This window comes from Ambystoma mexicanum, chromosome 6q (genome assembly GCF_040938575.1).
Source record: "Ambystoma mexicanum isolate Mex_15411 chromosome 6q, UKY_AmexF1_1, whole genome shotgun sequence".
Taxonomy (NCBI): Eukaryota; Metazoa; Chordata; class Amphibia; order Caudata; family Ambystomatidae; genus Ambystoma; species Ambystoma mexicanum.
This window is the reverse complement of record NC_090937.1, coordinates 284,508,270-284,534,724: the sequence shown is the minus strand read 5'-3', so window position 1 is coordinate 284,534,724 and position 26,455 is coordinate 284,508,270. Positions and strand designations below refer to the sequence as shown.

Here is a 26,455-nt window from a genome sequence, read left to right as displayed (position 1 = left end):
TAATCTTGAATATTGAAAGATTCAGAAGAAGTACAAGTTGACAGTCTTGAACTTGGGTAAGGGAACCCCGATGTTTTGTGGAACTATCTTGAACTTGGGGAAGGGGAGCTCCAAAGGAAGCTAGGAGCTGGAAGAAGCTCAGAACTTTGTGTTTACCCTTTAAGTGCCATGGGTATTTCCTCCCAGTGCCAAGGCCTTTTTTGGTGATTTCAGTATGTGGCCATTCAATGCCTTGTAACTTTTTTGTTATATGAAATATCTCAGCCAAATGTGGTCCCTTTTTTCCCACTTGTAGGCGGTCGTAACGCCACCCAGGAATCCTAGGTTGCTTTAGGGGGGTGAGAGAAAATAACCAAAAAGGACAACAATTCTGTGTTTTTTCAAAAGATGACAGTAAAATGATGTACAAAGAAGCCTGTGGTTTTTTTCCTTGTAAGAGCTAGGAACAAATGGTTTGCTGTGCTGAATTCCCCAATTTCCTGGCTTTCAAGAACAGGTTGAGTGGAAAAGAAGAAAATTATTTTGATGTGGTTATCAACCATTTTGTGAGAGGTAGGCGATTTTGGCCATTTTTGCCAATTGGACATGCATGGACGGAATGGAAGAAAAGGGTAGGAAAGCCGAATTTGAGGACCGATAGGCATACATTTCTGAAAAGTAGACAAAATTCCAAGTTTAGGAAGGGGTGATTTGCGCAGGTCGGGCAACAACTAGGTAGGGGAAAATGCCATAGATTGGGGGAAAAAGCGGGAAAATGACCACAAAAAAAAAGTATGTGGTGGACATGGTTGGCTTGGTACGGCAATGGCTTCTATGAATTGTGAGAAAAACAGTGCTCTGCTACATTCCCCCGAATCTTGCAGTTATGAAAGTACACATTTTTTGTAGTGTTTCACAAAAAAAGCAATGCCACAAGCCAAACACTGAACCATGGTACACAGGAGTTTTATGCTTACGGCCTGAATAGACGTACTTAGCATGTGTAAATCGGGAAAACCAATGTGGTGAGGAACGGCAAGCATCCATTTTTTGAACGAGCACAGGCAGACCTTTTCAAGGGTAGGTGACTTGTGCAGGTTACAAAAGTGTATGGTGCCTAAAGAGGCGACTAAATGTAGGGCACATTTGGGAAATGAAAGGGTTGTTTGACAAAGGGCACCAGCAAATGGGTCAAAACATTATGAAAACCACACAAACACAACAAATATCGTACCTTCCTGCGCTCCCACACGTGTCTCGATAAAAACGATACCTCACATGTGTGGGCGCACCTACCTGGGTGCCAAGGGGAAAGCCGAACACAAACCTAACCCCAAGTCTTTTCCGACATCTGAATTTCACGATTTTTCCAGATGGGCACACTATACAGATATGGGCCTCAGGTGTCCAAGCCACCAAGGAAAACAGGGAACCCCATGCATTTCCAAAAAGATGACATCCATGGGAATCCGCAGAGGTCTGACTTGCGCAAATCGGCCCAGAATGTATTACCCAGAAACCCCAGCAAAGTCCGAAATGTGGCGAAAAAAAGGCATTTTCCGCCCATTTCACTCAGCTCACCCACCGAAACATGCCGCCAACAACACATGGCCTCATTCCCACAGGTGTCCCAATGAAACCGGTACCTCACAATTGTGGGTGCACCTACCTGGACACCAAGGGGAAAGCCTAAAACACAGGTAACCCCAAGTCTTTCGGCACAGCATCATTTCAGGAATTCTGCTCATGCGCACACCCTACAGATTTGGGCCTAGGGTGTCCAAGCCACCAAGGAAAATAGGGAACCCCATGCATTTCTGAAAAGAGGACACCTGTGGGAATCCGCAGAGGTCTGACTTGCGCAAATCGGCCCAGAATGTATTACCCAGAAACCCCGGCAAAGACGTGTTTCGGTGAGTGGACAGAGGGAAATGTCTCTGAAATTGGCTGGAAATAAAGACAATTCTCAGACATTTCACTCTGGCCACGCACCGAAACACACCGCCAACATCACATGGCCTACCTTCCCGCGTCCCCACACTTGTCCCGATGAATACGGTACCTCAAATGTGTGGGTGAACCTAACGGGGGCGCAAAAGGAAAAGGGTAATTCACTGGTAACCCCAAGCCTTTCGGCACAGCACATTTTGTTCATATGGGCAACCTACGGATTTGGGCCTACGGTGTCGAAGCCAGCAAGGAAAACGGGGAACCTCTTGCATTTCCCAAAAGAACACCTGTGGGAATCCACAGAGGTCTGACTTACGCAAATCAGTCCAGAAAGTATTACCAAGAACCCCCGGCAAAGACCCACATGGGTGAAGGGTGCCCAAGGCCAGGGATATTACCGCCGACTTTGCTGGAGCCCTGTCTGCCCTGCGTTAAAGCTTCTCCCCACCAGGGAGTCCCGCAGTGTGCCAGTACCTCCCTGAAGGGAAAAGCTGTAATGCAGCCCAGCCGCAACTCTAGGACGGTTGGAGGTGATGTCCCTGGCCTTGGACATCCATGTACCATGTGGATGTACCGTTCCCTAAGCACAGCAGCAGCACCAGGCAGCCCCGGCAGGATCCCCATTCCTCCCCGGAGGTGACATCTGTAACGAAGTACAGCCAGAGGTGGAGCCTGGGCTTGCAGACGGACAACCCACATGGGAGGGATCCGCTCCCAGGGAAACACCAATGTTCTGCTGGCATGGGGGGCAATTTATGGCCTGCCCCTGCAGTTGTGTCCCAGCCCACCAACATATCTGCCCAGACGGCCCTTTCCCACCCACACCACCAACAATCCAGCCCCCGTCTCGCCCACCACCAACAATCCAGCCCCCGTCTCGCCCACCCCACTGACAGTGGGCCCTAACCATAGAATAATAAAACACAGCAATCACATAACGTTGCAGCTGCTCGTGTAGAAAAAGCTGTAAACAAAACAAAAAACATGCTACCTACGGTCACACCAGCAAAAATAAATAATTTTCAAGCATGCCCCACCCCTTAAAAGCTATCCCTGGTGGTCTACTGAACCTCACCCCCCACTGAAAACCCGTTTGCCCCTTCCTACGGGCAGATATCTGCCTCGAGGGAGGCCTGCATGAGGTTCCCCTGCCACCTATTTTGGGTGAGGAGGGAGAGGGCTCCCAAAAATTGTGGGACAGGCCCCCCAGTGGCGGGGGCACCTCATGCAGACCTCCCTGGGCCTCCGACAAACGGCTGTGTGAGGTACACCCCTCTCCATTGTGGGACAGGCCTTCCAGTGGGTGGGGCAGTAAAGTTTGGGCACCCCAGGGCCAGATTGGCACACCAATGTGCCCAGGCAAGTTTAGTAAACAAAATAATTCAAAATGGCAGGCTGCCCTTTAGCGGGGGCACCCTACACCGCCAGATAATTTTCTAATGTACTGGGGGTTGACCCTCTCCCCCCACACCAAATGCAGGAGGGGGGCATCTCATTCAGCCTTCCCTGGGGGTAGATGGGGGGGGTTCTCGTGCAGCCCTCCCTGGGGTTACATGCCCCTTCCTAAGAGCAGATAACTGCCCCCAGAGGGGTCTGCATGACATGACCCCAAGTCCATTTTGGGTGGGGGGGAGACAACTCCTTTCCATTAAAAAAAAAATTCCCTAGTGGTCCGCTCCCCCCTACACCGGCCATAATTGTTTATCCACCCCCCCCCCCGCCCCTGGGGGCAGATAGTCACCCATCTGCCCCCAGGGGTTTCCATAGATGTGGCCCCATGCTTTGGGGGGAGGGGGGTGCTTACCTAATAAGCTGCCCCCCCCCCAACCTCTAACACATCCCTGGTGTCTAGTGGCCATTGCTGCCCCCGGATTGAGCGCCCTGCTCACTCACACACCAATCGTATCCAAGTCATTCCTACAGAAGACATTTCAGTTACACCACACATAACATTAATTGAGGTTAAACAATAAAGAAGGCAGGGTGGTACGAGGTACGCAAGACACCGTCGCCATATAGATGGTGTCCAAGTACCACTTTCATGACACTTAGACCTCAAGGAAGGGGGCGAGCCAAAGTGGCGTGTACTATTTTCAAAAGACACCCCTTGACTGGAGTGAACCGGAATGGTGTTCCCGTCTTCTCCAACGCACCCCTCGAGTAGAGGCAGCACGACTGGCGTTTCTTTGCATGGCAAGCCTCAGGTGGAAGGAGCCTGAATCGCGTTTCTTTTCAAGTCAGAACAGAGGGAGCTAGACTGACGTTTCTTTCCAAGGCAGGCCTCAAGTGGAGGGAGCAGGACTAGCAATGCTCATGAAGGCACGCTAAAGTAAAGTGAGTTGAAATGCTGTTGCATTTTTATTGAAGGTACAGCTCCAGTGCAGGGAGCAGGAGTGCCGTTCCTTTGTAAGACGTGCAGGAATTCAGAGCCTATGGGTCCTTTTCAAGGAATGAAGGGCATTCCCGGAAATAAGTCGATCTCCCAATACTTTTCCTTTGTAGGATAAAAAAAGGAAACAAGGCTGTAGGCTGGCTTGGAAGGGCATTGGGGACAGTACACCCTAGTACCCCTCCTCATTCCTTGTTTTGTACACACCTTATATTTTCTGTATGGTTGTCTTCATGGTTGTGGCAGGAACATAATCGGCAAAGTGTCGTTCTTTCAATCTGGCCACATCTTCTACCTCTGGAAAGGAGGGAGTTTGTACATGGACAATGGTCAGAGATTGTACAACTTCTTTTTCAAAGTTCAGAAATGAGAGGTTGTTTTGTGGAGCAGTTGCACGGTATACAACATAAGTCCCACAGACTTCGACAAAGCTTTCACTGCGGCTAGAATAGCAATACCTAATGCATATGTAGAGCACAACCATGAGAGTAGGTCTGTAGGTGATCAAAGTGAGTTCACTCGCGGTCTAGCAGAAGATGGTCACCATCGTGTATGTGAGATCAAAGCTGAATTAGAGACAAGTTGATCGATTACTTACACCCATTGTCGGCCAGCGAAATTAGCTGCTACAAGACACCAGATTTCAACCAGTGCCGAACTCAAGACAATGTTAAGTACATGGCTGTTTCTTCTCCTATCCATAAAATAGAAATAAAGCATGAGGCCAAGACACTTAATGCAACCAATAAGACTGTTGTTTCTGATACAGTTACAGATCTGTTAGGCATGGACACACAGTACAGAAGTGAACATGAAAAATTTGGTTGGAAATGAAAATGCATCCGTTTATATGGACATCGAGAGAAATGAGGAGCATTGCAAAGAAAAAAGTTGAAATGGAAATCTAGCTATCATTGCTTCAGGTTTTCACAGTTCTGTTTTTTTGTCCCCTACCAACACAGATGAGAATCTGTTATCTACTGAAGATGTGAGTGGATCAGTTGTTATACCTAATGAAAAAATGCCTTAAAAAGGAAATATGAAAATGAAAGTACTATTTCGACAGATGATCTGGATACGGTTAGCCTTGGCTTACCAGAGAGTCGTTCACAAGATAGACTCTTGAAACCACTGGCAGTTAACACAGATGAAGAGGGAAGTAGAAGTGACAACTGTATGATTGCAACTCAAGTTGTAACTTACAATTGTAAGATGTCTCCAAGTTCCTCAGTGGGCAAACCGGATGCAATCTTCTTTGATCCCAAAAAAGAAATGCCTGCCTCACAGAGGAAATTGGCGACCGATTCTGGTAAAGAAATGAGTCACAGTGGTTGTACAAATCGCAACAATGACTATTGTTTGGAAACTCAATTAAAAAAAGTAGGTGCATCAGCCGCACATGTCAGCAATACAAGACAAAATGATTTTGAAACAAGTGATACAAGTTTCAGACAAGCTGTTAATTTAGATTCTGCTACATCTCAAAGTTCCTTTGTAGTCCTACAAAGAGTCAAAATGTGACCAACATTGTGCAGTTTCTTCTATCTTACCTGAAGGCCAGAGTGGCATCGGGAATGGACATGTATGTAAAGGAAAGCAATCCGGTTTTGGTTTAGAGGATGAATTGCAGCATTCAGACACAGCATTCTCAGCCCTTCTGCATTACAATGGAGGGCCACAAGACTGAAGATGGTAACTTCATGAAAATCATGCTGTCTCCTCTGATTTGGACTTGTCTGGTTGGTCATCTTGCAGTCCATATGACATGTCAAATTTTGTAGAAAAGTGAAACGCATCTACTCTTGTGGATGATGAGGCATTTTCTGATTTTCAAATGACATACACTTAAATAATTCAAACACAACCTAGAGTAGGAATTGTTGGGATTAGAACAAGTCCAGTTCTTGCTGGCTCATTTTCAGGAAGTATGCATTAAAGGGCAATTTCAAACAAAGCATCACCTACCTGGCCAGCACTACAGATTTCCCCTCCAGGAAGGGATGGGCACCCTGCTGGGGCTCCCTGCAACCACTGCTGAACTTGGGGGAGGAAAGACACACATGGGAGACAGAAGCCCAAGGTCAGCGACAATACCCCCCCCCCGCCCCCCAACTATCCTGCCCCTCTGGTTAGCCTGCGTTACAGCTTTGCGCCCTGCGAAAGGATGGGGACTCAGGTAGGGCTCAGTAGGACCACTGCTGGACTTGAACGAAACAAATGGTGACTATTACAATAAAAGGAAAGAGCTCCATACCAAGTGCACATTGCATGCAATGCTCAGAAGAAATGACCATCTGCGTTAGTACCGCTAACATATTTAAAAAATGTCTGGGTTTACCAATTTGTTTTTCCTACAAAGCAGCTGACTTCCTCTATGCAGGCCACACCCATCATTGCCCCCATAACCTCACACTACCCGTTCCCACCCATACCACTGACACTGCAGCCACAGTCCCTTCCACCACAGTAACCATCCACCCCCACATTAGAACGTATAATTACAAAAGCAAATTCTGTAGTTCTTACATAAATCAGCGACAGCTTTCGAGTAGCCACAACTGCAAAGGAAACAAAAAAAAAATAACTTTCTGTACTTAGCCCACCAATAACACATCCAAACTGTCTGGCACCTATCTGCAAACTTTTCTATTCCTTCCACCAGATACATGGCATATCCCTGTCACCTACCACCACAGAAGGCTGAACTGCACACTGAGAAATGGGAATAAGGCCAATGGGCGTATGGCAACCCCCACCATAAAGTAAACCTTGTACAGATGGTTAAGTGGTAAACCGCCCTCCCACGGGAACAGCACTGTTCAGCTGCTCTGGGGGGCAATTTGTGGGCTACACCCGCAAGTGTGTCCCTGGCCACCACATTACCTCCCCCAAGCAGACACTCCCGCCACCAACACTCCTGCCCCAGTTCCCACCCACACCACTAGCAATCCGCCCCCCAAACATGGCACATCCCAGTCATCTACCACCACAGTAGGCTGAACTGCACACTGATAGGAAATGGGAATAATACAAATGGACGAATGGCAACCCCAACCACAAAGTAAACCTTGTACAGAAGGCTTAGTGGCAAATTGCCCTCCCAGGGGAACAGCACTGTTCAGCTGGGGGTGGGGGGGCAATTTGTGGGCTACACCCGCAAGTGTGTCCCTGGCCCCACATTACCTCTTCAAGCACCCATTCTGCCACCAAAACTCCTGCCCCAGTTCCCACCCACACCACTAGCAATCTGCAACCCGCGTAATATAGAATGTTGAAATAACCCACGTTTCATGCTTACATAACAAAGGAGAAGCTTGAACTGTACAAGACCTGTGAGGGGGGGAGGGGGAAGCACATATTATCTGTGTCAGCCCAGGCAAAAAACAACCCAAACTGGCATGCTCCCATCAACGTCCGCTACTGAGCACCGAGGAATACTCACAACATTAATTATTTCACAAACCCCAACGGCCACTTACTATGGGGCTCACTTCCCTTGTTTGAATACTGTGCACACAAAGTAATCACCACTCCAATGTGCTGTGCCATTGCAAAGCGCACATCCAGCGATCCACATTCAGCACTGCACTTGCTTTCCTTGCAAAGCAGCCAGACCCATTTATTCATCATAATCCTTGGAGTCTAGAGGGCCCCCCATTTCCACACATGACCAACAGAAAAATTAAGAGTTTTCTTCTTTGTTTGCCCCTTCGGCAATGGGCAGATGGACACATTAGTCTGGCAATCTGCCCCCAGGGTGCCCAAAACCTACTGCCCCCATCCATTGGAGGGCCTGTCCCAAGTTTTGAGGTGCCCCCCCCCCTAAACCCTAGGGAATTTTGTAATGGAAAGGGTGGTGGCCCTCTCCCCCCACCCCCACCCAAAATGGAGGGGGGCACCTCATGCAGCCCTCCCTGGGGGCAGATATCTGCTCCTAGGAAGGGGATCTGACCCCAGGGAGGGCTGCATGAGATGCCCTCCCCCCCATCTATTTGGGTTGGGGGGACACCACAAAACGTGGCGCAGGCCCCCCAATGGATGGGGTAGTAGGTTTTGGGCACCCTGGGGGTAGATTGCCATACTAATGTGCCCATCTGCGCCAAGCGAACTTGATTAAACAAAACAAAAATCTGAAAATGGTAGGATGCATTCCCTTGGTGCAGATGGGTACATTAGTGTGCCAACCTGCCCCTGGGGTGCCCGAAGCCTACTGCCCCATCCATTGGGGGGCCTGTCCCACGTTTTGTGGTGGCCCTCGCCCCCCCACTTCTCCATAAAATCCCAACGGGACCAGCGAGACCTCACAGTGAGGGAATCCCTGAGTAAGGAAGAGGTGGAGACCGAGCTACAAAGGTCTGGCCTACCACCAATACACCTGGGAGCAGTGGAACAAGAGGACTACCTGTGTCGCGGGGAGAGAGCTGAAAGAGAAAGCCAACCTCGTTCTGGGTACAAGAAGGGCAAAGTAGGCATCCTCCTTGTAGACTTATGATAAGGCATTTATAACGCATTTGTGTAAAATACCTTTGTTTGGACACCAGAGGAACGTGTGAGTTTTGGGATTTGTAACCACTGTTTGGGGATTTTTAATGGACTTTGAGAAATGTGGACATTGCGGTGAGAAGTGAAGCCCTATCCTTTTGGATTCTTGCTTTTGTAAACCCCTTAGCCCACATCCTTGCTTTCGGGACAGACTTTTAAAATCTTTTTTCAACCCTTTACTTTGAATCACCCATACAAATACACTTTTAAAACATATCTTTCTGTCCAGCTCTAGTAGCACAAGTGATGAGCTGGCAAGGCCCAATTTACTCACCATTCAGCGGATAGGGGGACTGAGATGTATTTATCAAAATAGGAGGAATCCAGTGAAGTAGGATTGGAGAAGCTGAGGAAAGGTCCAGAAGAGTTGGACACAAGGACCACTCAAGATTCCTTCCCTTGAACATCCGCTAGAACCCTCACTATCACCATGAAAGGAGAGAAGGCATAAATTGTCTTCCAACTGCGAAGGTGGTGCATGTCTGTTACCATGGCGAATGGATCTAAACTCCATGTGAAAAAGCGTTCAAGCTGCTTGTTGAACCGAGATGCAAAGACATACGGTCTGCATGTCCCCTGCAGCATCACAAGGACACCACCAACCAATCTCTGATTTTCTAGAGGGAGGCACTCTGCTATAACAGTCTCTTCTGCAGGCATTAATGCCAAATGTCCTTAGCTAATTCTACCAACATCTCTGATCTTGTACCACCAAGATGACTGATGGTAACACAATGCGGATCTGTTGTCCATTCTGAGCATAATGCAGTTATTCACCCTGGACCAGCTGAGCAATCTTATAGCAAATGAGCCCCCTAGAAGCTCTACGCAGTTGATTTGGAGGTTGTATGTATGCAGAACATTTCCCTCCAGTTGAAACGTCTACACAAGTGGTTCCAGACAGTTCCGCTGGTATCCAACTCGATAACAAGTCCTAAATGGAGTAAAAAATGGCCTGCCTATTTCATTCGTCCATGTGTTACAACTACCAGTGGAGTTCCGTCAAGGCTTCTACATCCAGGGGAAGTACGTGATTGCACGATAACCGCTGATTCAAATAATCGATTTTTATGCATTTAAGTGACCTGTGGTCTAGAGGGGCTGGGAAATGGCTTTGATAGATGAGTCTAGCAGTCCCATCAGCCTGGCCAAACCTTATTGAATGATGTCTCACACTGCCGGAGGTTCACTGAAATCTCCCACTTAACCTTTTTTACTTATCCGAGTTGGCAAAGTCAGTGCTTACGACTTTGTATCTTCTTGGAAACCCAGGAATTCCCAGCTTCATCAACTCCGACTTCTGCCAATTAATGCGAAAATCCATGTTTCAATGGATGATAATGGCCAGTTGAGTTTGTGAGACCAGGAGATCTCTGGATTGGGACATGAAAATTATGTCATCAAGATAAACTCTCATTTGGATCCACCGGGCCCTGAGAAATGCCACCACTGGCTCCCATAATCTTTGTTCAAAGCCCAGGCGGTGGAACAGAAAATGAAAGTTACGCTTTGCGAACTCCCAACAGCTGTTCGGCCAGAGGAATTGCAGATATTCCTTTATATATTCCTTTGAGGAAAGGGGAAATGTGGATTGTGAAGTAGGTGTCTTTCAAGTTTAGAAGTTCTAGTTAGTCCCCTTCTTGAAGGAGGTTTCTGAGCATATGGATGCCTTTGTTCTTGAAGTGTCAGTGGATCACCCAGCTGTTCATCAATGGTCACATTTTGTCTTTCCTTTGAACCAAAAATCCCTTTGGGTAGTGTTTCACCCTCTTTATTGTCTCTTCAAAGCCAGAGCAGACAAACCATCAATTACACTTCCTTCCTGGAGAATTGGATGGGTTGTGGTAGCACACTCTTAAATGACACGTTACACAATTCCAAATGGAAACCCTGATGTCTGCAGTACCAAAGAATCTTCTGCCACTCTCCACCAGTTGTGCACAAAAAGGGCAGTACAACTCCCTACTGGAGGTGGCGGGGCTTAGGAATATCCTTACCTGCCACGGGTTCCTCCAGTGATGGCCTCAACCTTTGGACGGGGGGAATGCATGTCCAGGGTTGACTGTCCCAATATTGAGATGTTCTTCAACCAATGTGGTACCTGGATGCATTATATTGAATTCTGTGGGACAAGCACCCCCTGTCATATCTGGCCCTTCCAAAAATGTGTGATGGAAAACCTTTCTGACAGACGATTGTGCCTCGTCATGTGTATCAAATGTGTTAACACATTTCCCTAGTTATTTTAAGTAGTGGTTGCCAAACAGGAGGCTGTTCGATGCAGGACCAGCTTCAGAGGAAGCTAATTGCCCGATCTTGGTATCCATTTTAAGCAGTGAGCTCCTACCCAGTTCTCCTGAAATAGAGCTGTTAGCATTTCCCAGAAAGCATATGCTCATCTAGCCTGTTAGCTAGTATAAACGTGATCCACAGGGAAATCCTTTTTAGGGTCCTCTCAGAAAGATCCCATCATTTTGGCGAGTGGTCCGGTCATGCCAAGCAGTTTATCCTGGCAGTATCACTAGGCACAGTTCATGCCTTTCTTTGAATATGTGAGGATGCATGTCTCGCGTGACTGCAGGTCCGTGTATGGTCCTGGATTATTTGGCTTTCATCTTGGCTATGACAAGTTTGTTGAGAGGTTTGCGGTCACAAGTAGCCATGTAACCTGCTTCATGTGGGCATTGGGTCCATTCGGACATGGAGGGTGTTGCATCACTTCCAGGTCAAACATAGTTATGGGTTGGGGGAAATTTACATCAACTAAGTAGTGTATGGCTTCAGCATACACTCGATTTCTTAGTTGTGGCATTGCGCCAACAGGTGTCTTGGTTTCACTGGTGGTGCCAGACTCAGCTCCTTCCTGTCTGAAGGTTCTTGATGTTAATAAACTCTGAAGGAGATAATGTGGCCATTCATTGAGTTGTGTCTCATGGAGGTGGACTTCAGGCGTTAAAAGGCAGATTTATCGCCTGGAAGAGAGCTAATATGCAGCAACCCACTGTAGGTGTAGAAGAGACATTACTCTTCCGGGTCGAAATACTGCCATCTTGGAAAACTATGCAAGAATGGTTAGGCTGTGTCAGCCTGTCGCTCAGGGCAGAGTTAAAGGGTTTAGCGGGTGAGGGGCGGTAGGCCTGACCTGTAGCAACATGATGCCAATGATTTTCAGTGGCATCCAGTTGCAAGTTCAGAAGCGAGACCCTCCTTGATAGTATGTAATGTATTATCCATGAGTTTTCCAATACTCTCCTAAAGCTTAACGCTCGTAAGATGTCTCAGTGGCGTTGGTCATTGTGTGGGGGCGCCGGATAAATATTCTTGTAGTGAGTAAGCATGCTGGCCATGGTAGGACAGCTGAGTTCCCTTGGTCATCCTTCTCGCATTCTACATAATCAGTCCTCATTCCCTTCATTTCCTGATAGCTTGGGTGCGGTCATTGTGAAACATGTCTGGTGGTGTGCCTAAATTAGCAGGGGAAAGAGGTTGGTATTAATTCCCTCTGAAAATTGTCCTTTATGAGGAACGAAAAATCTTAATTCACTTGAATTTAGGAGCGTGGTCTATTTTTCTGCCACGCTGCACGTGTTGCTAACTTTAATCAGAGCTTTGGTCCAGTCATAAATCCTATGAAAGATAGACGATTGACTCCCATACCATTATGGGCGCAAGCAATATTCCCTCTCCTAGGGATGCAGACAGATGGCATCTTTGGAAGGAAAAGGTGAGAGAGAAGACAACTGGAGCTGTGGGGTCTTGTGGACCTACCCCTTGAAAACTGATGTGCCGCTGAAGTCATACGCACTAATTATACATTTAAGTACATATCAATAATCCCAATAATAAAAAGTAAGACTATTTGTGATTATTCTGCTGAAAGAGTAACAAAGAAAGAGTTAGGGGACATAGACAAGATCTGAGGTCTACCCGGGCAGGACCTTCAGAATTCTAGGACAGATCAAATGACTTAATGTGTCAATCTGGAAAAGTGAATACCCTTCATTTGAATGACAGACGTAACTTGATGGCCGTAGGTCAACCGTCTTATGCATCGAATTATAGAAATATAGACTGCTATGCTTGACCAACAAGCGGCCATTTTAAACGTAGCAAGAATCGCCATTTTGCTTGTTAACCATTGCTCATTGCTTTCTGTCTAAAACTGCTTTGCAGCTTGCAATTCTTGCGGATTCTGCTTACTCTGCTCAACTGTTAACATTGTTGTCTGAATATGAAAGGGCAAGGTCGCGGGACTGAGGAGTTCGTTGAAAACTCCTCATGAGTAGCCCAGAAAGGAATGCCCACGCTCCCTCTCTGTAGCCTTGAGGGAGAGCTGCAGGGCATTTAATCACTTCACAGCTGCCAGCCAGTCTCGTACGATGGTAGAATATGTTAGAATAAAACAGCTAAAGGCTTGAATTATGCTCTTCCTACGGCCCCCCTTCGCAAAACCCTGTAGAGCGTGTCGGCTCTCAGGACACGAATAGCACCTCATAGATAGCAAAGCATGGAATGTGGCTCCTCCCCCGTGTACAGCTTGCTTCCAAGAACAGAACCACTGTGTTCTGTTCAACAACTAAAAGATGCCTCCGCACTTTCTAAATTGCACATTGTTACTAGAATAGACATCGAAAGTGTCATAATTGTCATACCCGTCGGAAATGTCCATCGTCATCCCGAGTTCAAAGAAACTTAATAAAGGAGGGTGTTAAACATGACATAGCTGATTGTATGATATGCATTTTGTATATATGTAACTGATGTATGTAATTCGCTCTCTTGCGTCCCTCGAGGTCTAGGAAACTCACGTCGCGGGGCGTGAGACCAGAATTGGCCAATTGGGACTATTTTTGCTTGCAATAAGCCCTAGCATTGGGAATTTGAACCTCGTGTCTGGCGCATCTTTTCGTGTATGGTTATTGCCTTGTTTCCATATCACGAGGGACCCCTAGGGCCCCTTTCAAATGTTGATATGTCAATGGAAGGAAAACACCTAATGGAGCACCCAGTTCTTCTGATAAAATTAGTTTTTAAGGTGTTCTGTTTTTGAAGCTGTATTTTTCAGTAAGGTTTGGGAAGCATAATGCTCACCTCCACATACTGCTATGAAATTGTGTTTGTGAAGATGGTCTACTGGTTGTTTCATGTACGTACGTTTTTATTACCATTTTCAAACATAACAATTCAACATTGATCAACCCCTCCACCCTGCCCCTCCTCCCCCAAATCTGGTCTGGCGAAGGTCCGTATGCAGAGATTGTCTTTCTGAGTCGCTCTTCTCCTCAGCATTGGAGGACAGTTGCTGTACGTTCCCCTCCTGGTTGGACCCTGGGGCCGCCCCCAACCTTTTTGCTTCCTCAGGGCCTAGTCTACGATGCCTAGTAGTCACATTTTCCTCGAGCACCAAGCTCCCTCCTTTCCTGCTTGTAGGAAGTCCAGTACTCCCAGCCAGTCTGCGTGATAAGCTCGCTGCTCTCCCTGTGAGGCAGTATATAAGCCATTTTAGGGCAGCAAAGTTGCAGATTTTGCCTATCCATTCGTGATCCAGTGGTGGATCCTTGGACTTCCACTTTTGGGCCAGTGCTAGTGCGCCTGCCATTGTCAAGATTGCGTATGCTTTGCCATCCGCTTTCGAAGGAAGGTCCTCCAGGGTCCCATCCAGGCCCAGTAGCGCCAAGCCTCTTTTGTGCCCAACCTTCACTCCCAATGTTTGTGCTATTGCTTGTTGTATGCCTCCCCAGTACTCTCCTAGTTTGGGGCAGTCCCACCATATGTGGCTCCACGTTCTCTCCATCCCGCAGTTCCTCCATCAATACTTTTATTCCTTCGGATACATTTTGTGGAGGCTTGTAGGAATTAGGTGCCACTGAAAGAGCTGTTTTATCCAGATTTCTCGCAGCTGCAGGGATTTCGTGAGATTGGGGATGTTTGTCCACAGTTTAGCCGACTCATTCTCCTCTATTTTGTGCCCTGTGGATAGTTCCCATTTTTTCATGTAAGCCCTGTGGAGCGGGTGCTCCGCTGATTTCATATGTGCATAGATTGATGCTACCACTCGCCTGTCTCTGGTCTGTGGTCAAGTATTTTTCAAAGGGGGTTAATTGGTGCGTCGCTGCTTCTTTCATGGTGGGGTGGTGAAGCCAGTGTCTTATTTGCATGTAGCTGTAACGTTCCACCTCCCTCAGGGCGAAGTCCATTTTACATTGGGTGAATTGTTTGACTTGGGCTCCGTCTAACATGTCTCTGATTCTTAGGCATCCCCCCCCTCCTGCCATTTGGTGAAATCGGCAGTTCTTCACCCCGGGTTGAACTGCGGGTTGCCGAATATCAGCGTGAATAGAGAAGGGTAGGAGGTGATGTGCGCTTGCTTGATGCCCCATTCCACGAGTCTCCCACCAGGTAGATTATCGAGCTGCTGTACATCTGAACCGGTCTATCCGGCTTTGGTTTCCAGAGTATCCCTCCCAGGTTTTCCCCTGCTACAGCTCAATCAATTAGCCTCCAGATCTTATCCCAATCGTCATTCACCCAGTCCCGAATAACTCTAATCTGGGCTGCCAAATAATAACCTTTGAAGTCTGGTTTCCCAGCCCTCCTCTGGGAGTATGCGTCTTCATCACTCTAGTGGCTATCCTGGGTGTTCTATTTTTCCAGAGGAACCTGCTAGTGATTTTTTTGGATGTTCCTAAATAGGGCGGGCGGTACTTGGACTAGGTGGGCCACAAAATATATAAAACTGGGGGTGTACAACCATTTTAGCACGTTTATTCGGCCCAGTAGTGTTATGTATAGGGGACCTATCAATTTATTTTTGAGCTTTTCTACCAGGGGCGGATAGTTTGCTTGGTACAACTCCTCTACGGACTTGGTCAGCTTGATTCCCAGATAGGTTATTGTCCGTTACATTATTAGTATATGTATTAGTTCCTGTTCTACTTCTTTCGGAAGTGTGAGGGTGAGGACCTCGGCGGACCACAGATTTTTGTGCGTTTACTTTCAGACCCGTCATCCTCCTGAAATTGATTAAGTTCATCCTCTATTGCCTCAGGTATAGTTCTGGTTGGGTGACCGTCAGAAGAATATCGTCAGCAATTTTATGTTTTCTTCCCCCAAACATGGTTCCCTTAATGTCTTTGCTCTCACCGCTGCCAAGAAGGGCTCTAGGTCGATTGCATAGAGTATGGGTGACATTGGGCACCCTTGTTTTGGACTGTGACTGGTTCCGATACCTGGCCGTTTATGGACAGTCGGATCAGGGGGTGCTGGTAGCTGGCCCTTACCCTATTTATTAATTTAGAGTCCAAAGCCATCTTTTCCATGGTTGCAAACGGATATCCCCACTCCACCCGGTAGAAAGCTTTCTTAGTATCTAAAGCTATGAGGAGAGCATGGATCTCTTTCTTTTGTACTTTTTCAATTAAATGTGCTATTCTTTTAACATTATCACAGGTTTGGCGCCCTCTAACAAACCCGATTGATCTGGCTGGACAAAACAGGCAAGTATTCGGTCAAGTCTAGTTGCCAGGAATTATGTATAGATTTTAACATCTACGTTGATTAGGGCTATTGGGCTGTATGATCCGCATTCGGTGGGGTCCTACCCTTTGTGGGACTAAGAACCACCTTCGCCTTTTCCATGGACTAAGTAATGGTTCAGTCTACTTGAAATTGGTTGAATAAGTTGGTGAGGTGGGATAGCAGCATCTCTCTGTGAGTCTTGTAGAACTCAGCGGAGAAGCCGTCTGGTCCTGGAGTTTTATTAAAGGGTAGGGCTTTTATCACTTCCTGGATTTCCTTGCCAGTTATGTGCTGCTCTAGGGCTTTCCTTTCCTCCTCCGTTAGTCCCACCAGATAAATCTTTTGTAAGTAGGCTTCCGGCGGAGAGGGGATAATCTGAGCTGTAGAAGGTGGTGTAAAATTTTACGAACTCTCGTTCGATGTCCTTGTTATTGGAGCTAGTCTTACCCCTTCCCACTTTAATTTTTAAGATTGTTCTGTCCTTTTCTTCCCTCCTCAGTAACCTGGCTAGTAGTCTGTCTGATGTATTAGCTTTTATATAATATTTTTGCTTCAATGCTAGTAGAGAACGTTCTGCTGCTCTAGGTTGTATTAAATCCAGTTGGCCCTTTACAGCTCTATAATCTCTCCTGTTATGCCCACTCGGGGTTGTTCCCATGCTTGACATTATCTCCTTCAATTTGTGTCTCCTCCAGCTTCAATTCCCTTTCTCTCAATCTGTCCTCTTATTGTTGCCTTGAAGGCATCCCATCTAATCTGTGGGCTTGTCTGTTCTGACTTGTTGGTCTCGAAAAAAGACTCTCTTCCTTTACCTCTATGGCCAGCACCTCATCTTTAAACAGGGGCGCTGGGTAGCGCCATTTCCACAGGCCCGCTCGGCCTCGGTTCCTCTTTAGCTGTAGCATGATGGGAGCGTGATCAGACTGTATAATTGTGCCCACTGTGACCCCCAGTGCTCGGCCTAAAAGTTTCCTGGAGAGCCACACATAGTCTATCCTGGATTGCGTGTGGTGCACGAGTGAGTAAAAAGTATACCCGTCTATGTCTCCTTCCAACTCTCTCCACGCATCCACCAGTGCCAGGTCTTGCATTTTCACCCTAAGCTCCCCCGATGGTTTGCCTTGTGCACCTAGGTATTTTTTTTTTTACTTCTATCCCTAGCGGGATCCCATGCTATGTTGAAATCTCCTGTTAAAATAATGGGGGATTTTGCAAATTTCTCAAGCCTACATAGTGCCTTCTGGATATATAGTCCTGCCCTGTGTTTGGGGCGTATATTGTAGCCACTGTGTAGGCTTCACCTCTCCCCATCAGAACTACCGCCAGGTATCTCCCCTGTTCATTTTTATCGGTGCCCATTGGTGTCAGGTCCAGGCTGTCTCTCAGTGCAATCAGCACCCCCCCTTTCTTACTGGCCTTTGTGGCTTGAAGGATTCGGGTGTACCCCCAGAGAGTAGACATCTGTTTCCTGAAGGGTTACTATGTTGGATCGTTCCCTTCTTGGTTATCTCTCCTTGAGTGAAGATTATTGTATAGGATGAGTGCCTTTTGATCTGATTCCGTCACCTCCCTTTCGCTCTTCCCCTTCTCCCCCCCCCCCCCGCCCCTGCCCCCACCCCCTCCACTGTGAAATCGATTGCTTTCCCGGACCTTGCCCTCACCCATGCCCCTGCCCCAGCTGTGTTGCTTCCATTGCCAGTCGAAGAGCAGGCCGAATGGATAAGTCCATCTGTATTGGACCTCTCGGTCCCTTAAGAATGCCAGGATTGGGGCCATTTGCCTCCTCTTGGTGTGGGCCAACTGTGCTAAGTCCTAATAAAGGAAGACTTCTGTTCCATTGAATGTGATTTGGTTCACCTTCCTTGCCTTGCAGAGTATTGATTCTTCGATTGTGTAGGCTTATAGGACATCCCTGGTCTTGCCCCTGGTTCCTGTCTGTGGGGGTCTACCCTATGGATCCTGTCAAACTTTATCTCTGTGGTGGAGTAGGGGTCCATGAGCCCTATGAAAATGTTTTTGGCAGCTTCTGCTAGTTCTTTGTCCTTGTGTCCTCCGGGAGGCATTTAATGAGGATGTTGGCCCTCATGGATCTATTTTCTAGGTCCTCCGCCTGAAGCTTGAGATTGTGGGTTGTTGCCGCCAAGGTCTCCAAGACAGCATCAACTCTCCTTGCATTGTCCGTCATTTCCTGGATAGCTTTCATTCATGTCCACCCTCTCTTCTATTTCGTTTATGCCACGCTTTATTTCTTGGAGTCCTTCTGCAAGATCCTCTCTCAATACTTCCATCTGTTTTTGTATCGTGGAGGTCATCTTATCCCCGAAGTCGCTAAAGATCTGTTTAAGAATTGATTGGGTCACCGGACGGTCTTGCTCTTCCTGAGTAGACTTTTTATTTGTTCGTGGGGGAGGATCAGTCGTGAGCATATCCCGGTAAGGTTTCTGGTCCCTGGCCCAGATCTTGGTGAGGGCCCCTTCTTGAGCCTTTTTGGGACCTTTTAGGGTGGTTGGTGGCTCTTTGCCTCTTGACTTGGATATGATCACTGCGTAGCTTGTGGGTTGAGTTTCTTAGGTTGTTCCCAGGTGCTTCCTGGCGCTTACACCTCGTGTCCAGGGAGTTCAGCGATATTAGGCTCCCTCCTCTTGCGTTGGGGCGCGGGGGGCGTCCCAGCTATGTCACTGTGAGTATCCGGACTACTTGTGCTCTCCCTTCTTGTGACCAGGTGGCATCAACTCTGCTGGGTATTGTGGCCCCTGAGTAGACCCCCCCCAGTCCTCCACATGTACTGGGGGTAGTGAGATTTGGAGTCCACGTTGTGCGTGGTGGTGGCAGCTGAGGATGGCATTCGATTTCTTGGAGCGCCCCTCTGGATGAAGTAGAGGATGCTGTTGAGGGGTTTCTTCTGCTCAGTCTCGATATCTTGACCCCCTGCGGGGCCTGTTCTCCTCTGAGGGGGCACCGCCGGAATAACTGCCTCCCTGGATGCTCTGCCGGTTTGTGGCAATGGTACTCTGGGTGTGTCGCCTGCGTTGGTCAGTGCTGCTCAGATTGTACCTGTGAGTGGTCCTGGGCTTGTTGTGGGCCCCTTGTCCTCCAGGAGGAGGGTTAGCTTCCGTTTGGTCACGCTTGCCGCTGATTCCAGCAAGAGGGCAGAGGTTGCACAGTGGATGGGGGTATCTCCAAGGGCCAGGCAATATGGCAGTAAAAAGCGCGTGTGGAGCGCTCCCCCTCTTACTTGTACGTTCTGCTTGACTCGCCCTGCTGAGTGGGACATCTAGCGGTGAAAGATAGCACCTTCCTTGCACGAAGCAGTACCTGTGTGCTCCGGTCAAGGAGGAGGAGCAGCTCTGGCTTCTCCGGTTCTGTTCCGAGGCCGCTCTGGCTCGGAGAGTGGCCGCACTGCGTGTGCCCCGGATAGTTTCCCTGGGGGCTCTTCGATTTCCAGATTCGGCAGGGAGGAGAGGAGGATGAGGTTCTTTATGCCTCTGTCCCGCTCCCACCGCCGCAACAGATCTTGTTGGACGGCGCTCGGTGCTCCGGCTGTGGGTTCCCCCCGGTGCCTGGCACCGCGGGGACTTCGCACATCTGACGAGGGGTCTCCTCTACACTCACACCCGGCTGTTCCATATGTCGGAGGGCGGAGGGGTGAGCTCTGGTATGTGGGTGCTCCTGCACATGGCGCGCCGCTGGCAGCGAGTGGGAGGCACTCAATGGTCCCAGCCTTGGCGTCCCTTTGGCGATAGCTTGCGCAGGGCCTCTTGTGGCACAGAGTCCTCTCTGTCAGATCCTGCTTATAGCCGATTTTGGTGGAGAGGGCTTCTGCTCTGTTCTTGCTCCCACTACTCCTTGGGGGTGCACACTGTTTTTCTCATGCCTGGAGAGGGCTTGCTGGGTGGCTGTAGCTACTATTTCAGTCCCATGGGTCAGGGGGACTCCGGTCACAGTGCTTTCGGCATCGTGGCCATCTTGCATCGAAAGTTGTGTTTTAGTGCATATTCTTTGGTTTTATTTATTAAGACAGTGACATCTGGAAGTAGCCATTGTTGTCAATGGGGTCTTCAAGAGAAGATGTATAATGGAGTGACGGTTCTGTGTAAGATTCCAAAATGTTTGCGGCTTCTCTACACTTCGATCAATTAGGCAAAGAGTGAAAATGTTGAAAAGGAAGTTGATATCTATGAAATATTAATTATACAAACAAATTGAAGTATTAACAATTTCTGTTTTTTAAATGCGGAAGAAGTCCTATAATGAGGACTCTACAAATCCTTAAGCCGTAGAAATGTCTTCTTGCCATCACATTGATACCTTTTCATCAATTTATTTGATGTAGAGTATTTTTTCTTTAGTTGTTTTCTACCTGTTTTCAAATGTGAAAGCTCCTCTACCCCGGCCTTTCTTTTCCCTTATTTCCTACCTTGCTTTATCACTTTTCATACCCTACCCCTGCCATCCCTTGCAGATGTGTTTGTATGGTGCAAAAAAAACATCTCCAGCCTGCTGATTATTCATGTTCTGCATGTAGTACCCCCTTGTCTTATTATAAGTTTACTCTGGGACAGATCAGTATACAAACACCCAATTGTCTAGAGTGTCAACAAGGAAACATATTTTCTTAAGCTCACAAATGCACAGAGATGCCTTTTGTAGACTTAAAATGTCAATGCTGTCTGACAGTGGAATCATTATTTTAAAGTTAGTTGAACAGGAACAGTAAAACTGGTATCAGCACAGGTGTCCAGGGTATTACTATTCAGTAGAGACAGTAGAAGGTATGATTATCTGTCATCATTGTGCACTGGCCAAGGTTATGACAGATGCATATTTTCTCTGTCTACACTGATCAAGTCTCTTGCTAGTAACAACATACCTGGAAGAAAGCGAGGACTGTTCACTGATGTAGACTTGTGTGCTTTCTGGTTAACACATCTACACAGGTTGGTTATGAAATGGGACAAGGCTATTAAGTTATGGCTTCCTTTAGCGGTTTGAAAGAAAATATGGAGGACTTGCATTGGTACCCTTGCTGAAAGACTATACAATGAAGTTGATTTGCTAGGTTTCATATGGAATGGAGATAAGTTGTGACCAATCTTATAAATGTATAATTGATGTTACGGACCCTCGAACATATGATCCACTGCGCAAGTAAGGTACTTGGTGTATACATTTTCTACTACGAGTACCTAGCTGCGTGTGCCAAGGCGTGACTGGGGGTGCCTTATCGCCCCCAAAAAGGTGATCAGCCATACATAAGCAAATATATATATATATATATATATATATATATATATATGATATTAAAAATTGCCAAAACTCAGATGAGGTAATACCATTTATACTTGTATTAACAGAAAAACATAAATAGCGACTGTTTGACATGAGAGAGTCACATAGAGCCCCAGCCAACATGTGTTTCATCCCCTGTGGGTCTTTTTCAAGTCTGTATTTTTCACAGACCACGAAAGATATTATTGAATCAAACTCCCAAAACATTTTTTGTCACCAGAAGGGGTGTTCCTGAGAGAAAAAGCAAATCGTTACACCATCACGCGTGAATTGCAATGCACACATTTTTACATAGGAGCAAATAAGAAGGCGAGTCCCCATTAACACACTACAATGTCATCATGAATTGACACAAACAACAGACTCACTTTCTTTTTTCAAACTTTATTTAAACGTCTCGTAGATGGGTTACAGAAAGACCAGCACAATAAACATTTTTATCCTCACAGTTTCACGAAAAACATGTTACATTTCGACTTTCTCGTCAGTAGTTATTATGGTGTCAACTCGGTATTATAGTGTAATTAGAATAGTTCCGGAGCGGTTCCCAAACGTCTTTTGGCCTGATTGTTGTGACCACTGTTCTGACATATCCTTCCTCCCTTTCATTTATATATGCTAGTACCTTTTAACTGCCATGGGTCCCCCAGTGCCAAGGCCTTTTTTGGTGATTTTGGTAATTCGCCATTCAATTCCTTCTAACATTTTCTGTTTCATTAACCCCTTAAGTGCCAAGGATGAGCTTTCTTGTTTAGACAACAGGGAGGTAATCCCAGAGACGAGATACCTCGCCCTTGGCACTTAAGGGGTTAAGCCATTATTGTAATGTTGGTGCTGAATTTGATTTCTATTTTAACAAAATGCATTTCTTAGCTATTGTACAGCCCATGTTAAAGCGGCACATTCTGATATATGCTTTACCAATGTCTCCTTTTAAATATTTGAGGGGGAGAAGTGTGGGGTGTATTTTGGTCATTGTATGTAATGTTTCAGCTACCTCTTAAAACAATTTCGTTACCTCTAGGCAGCTGCAGAACTTGTGTATGGTTTTTGTTCCCTCTTGTTTACATTTCAGACATTTATCAGTTGTGTTAGGGCAGAATCACGCTACTTTCGCTGGTGAGTAATGCAATCTGTTCAGTTCTTTGAACTGTGTGAGTCAAAGACGTGCCAGTGGCCATTTAAATGTGGTCGCAAATTCAGGACCGTTGATCTACCTGGTATGAAGCCTGATTGATAAGGATATAGCAGGCCAGGCATGTATGAGAGTAGCCTATTACTTTCCGAAACACCTTTGCAATGGGGTTTATTAACGATAATGGGTGATAGGAGGAGACTTCTTCGTGAGGTCTACCCTGTTTCAGGAGGACTGTTATTACCACTTTGGATAGCGATTTTGGGAGAAGTCCACTTAAGCATGACTCCTCCCAGACCATCAGCAGGCGAGGTGCCAGGATATCTTTTTATGTCTTAAAGAGCTCTATTCCCAGTACATCCGGGCCCAGGGCCTTACCCGAGGCTCGGGCGGAAATAGCCTCAGCTACTTCCTCCACTGTGATGGGGCTGTTTAACGTTTCTTTGGCATCATCGCCTAGATTCGGTATGGCTATCTCCTTTAAATAGCAATCTATTTCCTCCATAGTTCAGTTGTCTACATTTAAGTATAGCTTTTGAAAGTATGCCAAGAATACAGCATTGATCTCTTCCATTTCGGTTATATTTTGTCCTTTTGGTCCGTTTAAGCTTGTTATATATTGCGTCCCTCTCTCTCTCCTCTAACCACTCCAGCCAGGACTCGCCCGGTTTTATCTTCCTCCCCATAACTGCAAGCCTGAACTTGCTTTACCTTGAAGTGTACCTCTTGGTCCGCTAACTCTCTGAATTTCAATAAGTTACCCCCAATCAGCCCCAAGAGTGCTCTATTCCCCAGTCAGCCCATATTCTTTCTCGAGTTTCCGTAGCGTCTTTTCTAATTCACCCAGAACATGCCTTATGCTTCTGAGCTTCCCAGATGTAGAAGATATCATTGTGCCTCGCAACCACACTTTGAATGTCTCCTATATTGTGCCATAAGTTGTTACTGATGCTTTATTTATTGTAAAGGATCTTTCTATTTCGTCGTTTAAGGTGGATACCAAATCAGCATCCAATAAAGCGGTTGGTGCCATCCTCTATAGCGGTAGGCGTTTAGCTTTAGTTGTTAATGCTAGAGTTATCATTACCGGTGGGTGGTCTGAGAGGGTACGCGGCAAGATCTTGCTTCCACAAATCCTATATGACCACTCTGTTGATTGCAGCCAAAGGTCTATGCGGGATAATGCGTCATGCACAATGCAATAATTTGTATTCTTTGGTATTTGGATGTTCCTCCCTCCATACGTCTGAGTGCGTGTTCCATCATGATTTGTAGCACCGACTTGGCAGCCAATGTGATCCCCCAATGTCTAGTGCTGGATCTATCCTTGATGAGATCAAGGATCGTGTTAAAGTCCCTCCCACCCCACAGGGCAGGGGTATTCATTGTTTTCCCAAGGAGTTTGGATATTTGGGCAAAAACTAGGATCATCAATGTTTGGAGCATATGTGTTCACCAGTGTAATGCTTTCTCCGTTCATTGTCCCAGCGACAATGACATATCTCCCTTCAGCGTCTATTTGGACATCGTCAGTTTGGAATGTTATTGACTTGTGTATGTATAAGGGTGATCACCCCTCTGGCCTGAGATGAGTATGAAGTATAGTATCTTTGTTGCCCCCATTTTGGCACCAATTTTGGTGCACTATTTCTAGAACATGTGTTTCTTGTAAGATCACGATATTGGGTGTGTGCCGTTCAATGTAGGACCATACATTCCTAGCTTTATTGGAGTTGTTTAAGCCTCATACATTCCATGATATCAACGGCAGAGTTTCATCCTTCCGGACCTAATTTGGGAAGATTGATTTCCATGTTTTTAAAATCTCTAAAGTGTGTCTCTTGGTGCTGTGTCTACCAATTCAACCATCTGTGAATTTTAACTTGTACCCACTTCCCCATTTCGGTGCAATCTCCTTCCCTCAACCCCCTGCCTCCCTCCCTCCCTTCCCAAATGTGTTTAACCCTTGACCGCCCCCCCCACCCGCACCATCTTCCCCAAATTGATTATGTACTCCCAAAATAACTTTGGAATCTCCCTGGGGCGCTTAGTTGGCGACCATGTCTCTTGATCCACCTTAAAAGCGCTGCGGCCCGGAGCTATAGGAATTTATCTGGCGTGCCTGCCAACAACCACCTGAAATACAACAGTTATTAGTGCATTAATCCCAGGTTAGCCATCACTGTCTTCCATCTCATTCCCTTAGATCGGGGCTCGATTTCGGTCCCCTTCCGGGACCGTAGGTAGCTCAGGGATTGTCGCTAACATATGCCATCGCTTCTGCAGGGGTCTCAAATAAGTGTGCTCTTCTGCCGTGTTTGATTCTCAATTTTTCTGGGAATATTAGAGCGTAGGGTACACAACGTGCTCTCAGCAGTCGTTTTACCAGGTCGTAGGTTTTTTTTCTGCACCTGGAATCCAGCCGCAAAGTCTGTATAAATGTGGATGTTATTTGATTCATACCGCAGTGTACCTTCATCACTGAACAATTTCAGGATAGCGTCTCTGTCCCTATAATTTAGCATTCTGGCGATAATTGTGCGTGGTGGAGCCCCGGGTTGCGACGTTGGGGTGAGAGTATGATGTTCCCTTTCCACAAGGAATTGTGTTGAAAAGGCTGTAGAGTCGAATAGGGTCTGCAGGAGTGCTTCAATGAAGGTTTCCATTGGGCCTTTGCATGCCAACTCGGGTACTCCAATTATTTGTATATTATTACGCCTTCAGTGTGATTCTAGTCCCTGACATTTGGTCTAAATTTTGATGAGCTCTGTTTTAAAGGTCGCTATGTCGCGGTCATGTTGGCCAACCGTGTCTTCTGTAGCACTGAGTCTAGTTTCCGCTTCATTAATGCGCCCACTTTCTTTTTCCAGTTTTGACTTGAGGGATCCCATTGTCGCCACAATGTTGAGTTTTATGTTAATCGCCATGAATCCGCTTTGCATAGCATTTAGGAGGTGTTCATCCTGTGTATTTGCTGATTCCGTGGTTGAGGATCGGCGGCCTGTGAAGGAGTCCATCTGGTCCTTCTTCTTTGCTCCCTTTGACATGTTGTTTGGTATTATTGTGTAAGTGGATGAACTTCGCTCAAGGGCCTAGTTTGCTGATATGTTTGCCCTGGGTTGCAGGCTTCTTGTCAATTTTGTTTGCAATGTATTGAGTTGTTGTGACGCCAGTGCGCTGTTTGTGCCAAGCTAATCCGTTTTGTGGGCAGTCCATCAATATGTACCCCACTCACCTCATTTCATATGCTCAGAGTTCCAGTGAGGAGAAGCCACCAATTGGGCAAGGCCAACGTGCGCACGACCATTCCCGCTCTGTTTCACAAACTTAAAGAAGATTCCCCGTCCACCCTGCAAACCACAGAGCCAAGCAGGGTGGAGCTATTATGAGCGAACCACCGTGGTCGTCATCCAATTTGTCTGTCTCCATATGGCTGCTCCCCGAAGCAGGCTTATCCGTCTGCTAAGTCTTGTCCCTCGCTCATCCGGGAGATTCCAGGATTGCTGGTGGTCCAGGGTGTCTGACCACTGCTCGGGTGCATATCCACTTATAGCGGAGTATGAAAATTGTCAGAGGCTTGCTAATCCCTGTCACATGGGTTTTGTGGCGACTATCCGAAGGTGTAGGAACCCAGCTGATTTGTGACCTGAGTG

At 46.9% G+C, this 26,455-nt stretch overlaps 1 protein-coding gene across 2 annotated transcripts in view; it reads left to right on the top strand.

Moving 5' to 3' along the window:
• Positions 1–26,455, top strand: part of FOCAD (focadhesin) — a 2,926,805-nt gene that overhangs the window by 752,465 nt on the left and 2,147,885 nt on the right. The gene's annotated exons all lie outside the window — the stretch shown is intronic.